Consider the following 6,695-nt stretch of genomic DNA (forward strand, 5'->3'; position numbering starts at 1 on the left):
CGGCATGTGGGATCTTCCCGGACCGGGGCACGAACCCGTGTCCCCTGCATCAGCAGGCGGACTCTCAACCACTGCGCCACCAGGGAAGCCTGGTAGGGAATTTTAATGCTGTGCAAAACAAAATCAGATGACTTGTCAACGTGACCTTGTTTTTAAGTGCTATGTGGTAGAGATGGTGACAGCTTGCTGTTAGAGGTAAGAGGTTAAGTGTAACATCTAACCAGAGCCAAAGAATGATTTGTGTCATAAAAGGGAGCACTATCAAGGCAGTAAAGAGGTCTGCTGAAAGATCAAACCAACACTAAGGAGTTAACTATCCAATAGTGTGTGCGTCACTGTGCATGAGAGAACTATAGGTACTGGGAGACATTTTTGTACTTAGGTAGTAATTACATTTTAACTTTACTGAGATATCTTTGGCATATAAAAGTTTTATATATTCGAAGTGTACAACTTCATGTTTTGATATATGTATACATTGTGAAAAGAGCACCACAGTCTAGCTCAGTAACATATTCAATACCTCTACATAGTTACCAGTTGTGTGTGTGTTGTGTGTGTGTGTGTGTGTGTGTGTTGAGCAAATTCAATTTAAGATCTATCCTCTTAAACACATTTCAAAGATACAACTCAGTGATGTTAACTATTGTGATCATGCTGTACATTAGATGTCCAGAAATCACTCATCTTGTATAAGTGAACCCTTGAACCCTTTGACCAACATTTCCTCAGTTCCTTCTCTCCCATCACTATCCCTGGAAACTGCCAATCTACTCTTGGCTACCATGAGTTTGACTTTTAGATTTCACATATAAGTGAGATCATGCAGTATTTGTCTTTCTTTGTTTGGTCTATTTCACTTAGCTTAGCATGGATGTCCTCCAGTTTCATCCATGTTTTTGTAAACGACAGCATTTCCTTCCTTTTTTAAGGGTGAATTTCACACATATATATACATATGATATATATATATATACACACATATATGCATATATATGTCAAGTATACATATATCATATATATATGAGTTTTTTATCTACTCATCTGTTGATGGACATTCAAATTTTTTCCATATTTTGTCTATTGTGAACAATGCCACAGTTAACACAGGAGTGCAGATAACTCTTCAAGATGCATATTTTAATTTCCTTTGGATATATACCCAGAAGTGGGATTGCTGGATCATATGGCAATTCTGTTTTTAAATTTTTGAGGAACCTCCATACTGTTTTGAGCTTTTGATAGAGGTAACACTGAATCTGTAGAATACTTTATGTAGTACAGATATTTTAATAATATTAATTCTTCCAACCCATGAACTCAGGATGTCTTTGCATTTATCTGTCTTCTTTAATTTCCTTCATCAAAGTTGTATAGTTTTCAGTATATGTCTTTTCACCTCTTTAAGTTTTTTCCTAAGTATTTTATTATTTTTTTTGTTGTTGTTGTTTTTTTTTTTTTTTTTGCGGTACGCGGGCCTCTCTCTGTTGTGGCCTCTCCCGTTGCGGAGCACAGGCTCCGGATGCGCAGGCTCAGCGGCCATGGCTCACGGGCCCAGCCGCTGTGCGGCATGTGGGATCTTCCCGGACCGGGGCACGAACCCGTGTCCCCTGCATCCGCAGGCGGACTCTCAACCACTGCGCCACCAGGGAAGCCCTATTTTATTATTTTTGATGCTATTCTAAATGGGATTGTTTTCTTAATTTTCTTTTTGGATAAATCATTGTTAGTGTATAGAAACACCACTGAAAGATTAGAGCAGAAATAAAACAAACAGAGAATAGAAAAACAATAGGTAAATCACAAAATTAACTGTGTTTTTTTGAAATGGTAAGCAACATTGACAAACCCTTAGCTAGACTAAGAAAAAAAGAGAGAGACGATTCAAAGAAATAAAATCCGAAATGAAAGAGACATTACAACAACTACCTCCGAAATAAAAAAGGATCATAAGGAACTATCATGGACAACTATATGCCAACAAATTGGATAACCTAGAAGAAATGCATAAATTCCTAGAAACATACAACTTACCAAAACTGAATCAAGAAGAAATAGAAAGCCTGAGCAGACCAATAACAAATAAGGAGATGAATCATAATCAAAATCTGCCCAACCAAGGAAAGGTTGGAACCAGCTGGCTTCACAAGTGAATTCTACCAAGTATTCAATGAAGAATTAATACTAAATACAACTTAAAGGCTTCCATAAAATAGAAGAGGGAACATGTTCAAAGTCATTTCATGAGGCTAACATCACCCTGATACCAAAGCCATGCAAAGTTATCACAAGTAAAGAAAACTGCAGGCCAATATCCATATGGACATAGATGAAAAAGTCTTCAATAAAATGCTGGCAAGCCAAATTCAACAGCACATACAAGGATTATACATCATAAGTAAGTGAGATTTAATCCAAGGATACAATTTTGGTTCAACATACACAGATAAGTCAATGTGATACACCACATTAGCAGATTAAAGATAAAAACTACTTGATCATCTCAATAGCAGCAGAAAAATCATGTGAGAAAGTATAGCATCCATTCATGATTAAAAACTCTAAACAAAATAAGTATATAAAAAACTTACTTCAATACAATAGAGGTCATATGTGAAAAGCCCACAGCTAAAACCATAATTAATGGGAAAAACAAACAAACAAACAGAGAACATTTATTCTAAGATTTGGTTCAAAGCAGGCATGCACACTCTCATCACTTTTGTTTTTTGACATAGTACTGGAAGTTCTAGCCAGAGCAATTATACAAGAAAAACAAATAAAAAACATTCAAATCTGAAAGGAAGCAGTAAAATTATTCTGTTTACAGATGACATGATAATAGATGTAGAAAACCCTAAAGACTCAACAAAAAAACCTGTTAGAACTAATATATGAACTCAGTAATTACACTTTAAATAATGTTAATTTGATTCCTTTAGTTACTTCAAAAGTGTTACCTAAAATTGTACAATCTTAATGTGTGCCACAAACAAACATCTAGGAATCATTATTATGCAATATGTTACATAGTCTTATTTCTGGGAAAATCCAGCGTAATTCCATATGTGGTTTGATTATTAGAGGTGATTGAGGATGAAACCATGCAGAAATGTTATGGAATGAAATGTCAAAAGAAGGACGGATCAGCATGAGCATAGCATAAGTGGGGAACACTCAAGTTTGGATGGATCAAAGACATAGACTATACAATAGCAGGTGCAGGTGGTGTAGGACCTATGATAAGGTGCCCTCCTGGGAGTTTGGACTTTGGGAGTTTATCTTGATAGTAATTGAAATTCTCAGAGATTTAGAACAGTTAAGTCAGTTGCACGTAGATGTCTAGGTTTTCCAGCACTATTTGTTGAAAATACTATTTTTGTACCATTATATTCTTTTTGGTCCTTTATCAAACATCAGTTGACTATATTTATGTGAGTCTATTTCTGGGCTCTCAGTTCTATTGCTTTGATCTATTTGTCTGTTCTTTCACCAATACCATACGGTCTTGATTACTGTATATTTTTAGTAAATTTTTAGATCTGGTAGTGTCAAGCCTCCAACTTTGTTTTGCCCCTTAAATATTTTGTTGGCTATTTTGGATCTTTTGATTTTTCTATAAACTTTAGAATCAATTTGCTGATATCCACAAAATAACTTCCTGGGATTTTGATTAGCATCACACTGAATCAATAGATCAGTCTGGAAGGAAATGAAATCTTGGAAATCTTGAGTCTTCCTACCCATGAATATGGAATACACATCCATTAATTTAGTTCTTATTTCATTTTGTTCATCAGATTTTTATAGTTTTCCTCATATACATCTTGTATATATTTTGTTAGATTTATAGCCAAGCATTTCACTTTGTGGGGTGCTAATATAAATGGTAGTGTGGTTTTAATTTCAAATTTCACTTGTTCATTGCTGGTATATGGGAGAGCAATTGACTTTTATACATTAACTTTGTATCGTGTTATAATCACTTATTAGTCCCAGGAGTTTGTTTGCCGATTACAGTTGACCCTGAACAACACAAGGGTTAATCCATGTTGAAATTAAAATAGGCCCTCTTTATTCATGGTTCCTCAACATGTTCAGATTCAATTAGTGTTGCAGTATTTACTATTTTTTTTTTTTTTTTTTTTTTTTTGTGGTATGCGGGCCTCCCTCTGCTGCCGCCTCTCCCGTTGCGGAGCACAGGCTCCTGACGCGCAGGCCCAGCGGCCATGGCTCACAGGCCCAGCCGCTCGCCGGCGTGTGGGATCCTCCCAGAGCGCGAACCCGGTTCCCCTGCATTGGCAGGCGGACGCGCAACCACTGCGCCACCAGGGAAGCCCCATTTACTATTTTTTAAACTTTTAAAAATTATTTTATTTTATTTATTTATTTTTGGCTGCTTTGGGTCTTCGTTGCTGCACACAGGCTTTCTCTAGTTGCGGTGAGTGGGGTAGTTGCAGCGAGTGGGGGCTACACTTCATTGTGGTGTGCGGGCTTCTCATTGTGGTGTCTTCTCTTATTGTGGAGCACAGGCTCTAGGTTTCAGTAGTTGTGGCATGTGGGCTCAGTAGTTGTGGTGCATCGGCTTAGTTGCTCCATGGCATGTGGGATCTTCCTGGACCACGGCTCTAACCCATGTACCCTGAATTGGCAGGCAGATTCTTAGCCACTGCACCACCAGGAAAGCCCAGTATTTACTACTGAAAAATATCTGAATGTAAGTGGACCTGCAGAGTTCATACCCACATTGTTCAAATCCACTGCATTTTGAAATTTCTACATAGATGATCATGTCATCTAAGAACAAAAATAGTCTTATTTCTTTCTTACTAATATATACTTTTAATTATTTTTCTTGTCATATTGTGTTAGTTAGATCTTCCATTACAGTGTTAAAAAGGAGAGGTGAGAAGGGCATCCTCACTTTGTTCTTGACCTTACTGAGAAAACTTTGAGTTTCTCACCATTAAGTGTGATGTTAGCTCTAGGTTTTGTGTAGATATTTTTATCAAGTTGGGGAACTTCTTATCTAACCTAGTTAGATTTTGATGCTAACAAGAACATAGTAAATTGAATATTTTTAGAGAGTGTAAGATAGGATTGGTTAAAAAGACATAATGAGTCTGGTTTGTGTTATACTAATTTTACATGTCTGCAATATACAAAGAAATTGTCTACCATGGTGTTGGGTTTGTTAATTTGGAGTTCAACAAACAATTTAGGGCTAAGTGTAGAAATATAAGAGTCTTTTTAATAATAAAACTATTAGTTTGCCAGTCTTGCCTGGAGAGAAACCTGACAAAAAGGGCTTGACTACTTTTAAGGTTAAATTTCAAAGAATCTTTAAATCTTACCCATTCCAGACAAGTCTAAATATATTTTAATAGACCATTACTTCATCTCTATGCAGGAATCAAAATGTAAACAAAACAGGAGAGATTGGTTCAAGATGGTGGAATAGAAGGATGTGCTCTCACTCCCTCTTTCAAGAACACTGGAATCACAACTAACTGCTGAACAATCATCAACAAGAAGACACTGGAACTCACCAAAAAAGATACCCCACATTCAAAGACAAAGGAGAAGCCACAGTGAGACAGTAGGAGGGGCACAATCACAATAAAATCAAATCCCATAACTGCAGGGTGGGTGACTCACACATTGGAGAACACTGATACCACAGAAATCCACCCACTGGAGTGAAGGTTCTGATCCCCACGTCAGGCTTCCCAATCTGGGGGTCCGGCAACGGGAGGAGGAATTCCTAGAGAATCAGACTTTGAAGCCTAGTGGGATTTGATTACAAGACTTCGACAGGACTCGGGGAAACAGACACTCCAATCTTGGAGGGCACACACAAAGTAGTGTGTGCATCGGGACCCAGGGGAAGGAACAGTGACCTGATAGAGACTGAACCAGACCTACCTGCTAGTATTGGGGGGTCTCCTGCAGAGGCAGGGGTTGGCTCTGTCTCACCATGAGGACAAGGACACTGGCAGCAGAAGTTCTGGGAAGTACTCCTTGGCGTGAGCCCTCCCAGAGTCTGCCATTAGCCCCACCAAAGAGCCTGGGTAGGCTCCAGTGTTGGATCACCTCAGGCCAAACATCCAACAGGGAGGGGACCCAGCCCCACCCATCAGCAGACAAGCGGATTAAAGTTTTACTGAGCTCTGCCCACTAGAGCAACAGCCAGCTCTACCCACCTCCAGCCTCTCCCATCAGGAAACGTGCACAAGCCTTTTAGATAGCCTCATCCACCAGAGGGCAGACAGCAGAAGCAAGAAGAACTACAATCCTGCAGGCTGTGGAGCAAAAAACACACTCATAGAAAGATAGACAAGATGAAAAGGCAGAGGGCTATGTACCAGATGAAGGAACAAGATAAAACGCCGGAAAGACAACTAAATGAAGTGGAGATAGGCAACCTTACAGAAGAAGAGTTCAGAATAATGATAGTGAAGATGATCCAGGACCGCGGAAAAAGAATGGAGGGAAAGATTGAGAAGATGGAAGAAATGTTTAACAAAGACTTAGAAGAAATAAAGAACAAACAAACAGAGATGAACAATACAATAAATGAAATGAAAACTACACTAGAAGGAATCAATAGCAGAATAACTGAGGCAGAAAAACGGATAAGTGACCTGGAAGACAGAATGGTGGAATTCACTGCTGTGGAACAGAATAAAGAAAAA

General features: G+C 38.5%; 1 long non-coding RNA gene across 1 annotated transcript in view; it reads right to left on the reverse strand.

Annotated features, from left to right (window-relative positions):
* The window catches only part of LOC129392837 (uncharacterized), a 580,523-nt gene that overhangs the window by 186,667 nt on the left and 387,161 nt on the right, over positions 1-6,695 (reverse strand). The gene's annotated exons all lie outside the window — the stretch shown is intronic.

This window comes from Physeter macrocephalus, chromosome 15 (genome assembly GCF_002837175.3).
Source record: "Physeter macrocephalus isolate SW-GA chromosome 15, ASM283717v5, whole genome shotgun sequence".
Classification (NCBI taxonomy): Eukaryota; Metazoa; Chordata; class Mammalia; order Artiodactyla; family Physeteridae; genus Physeter; species Physeter macrocephalus.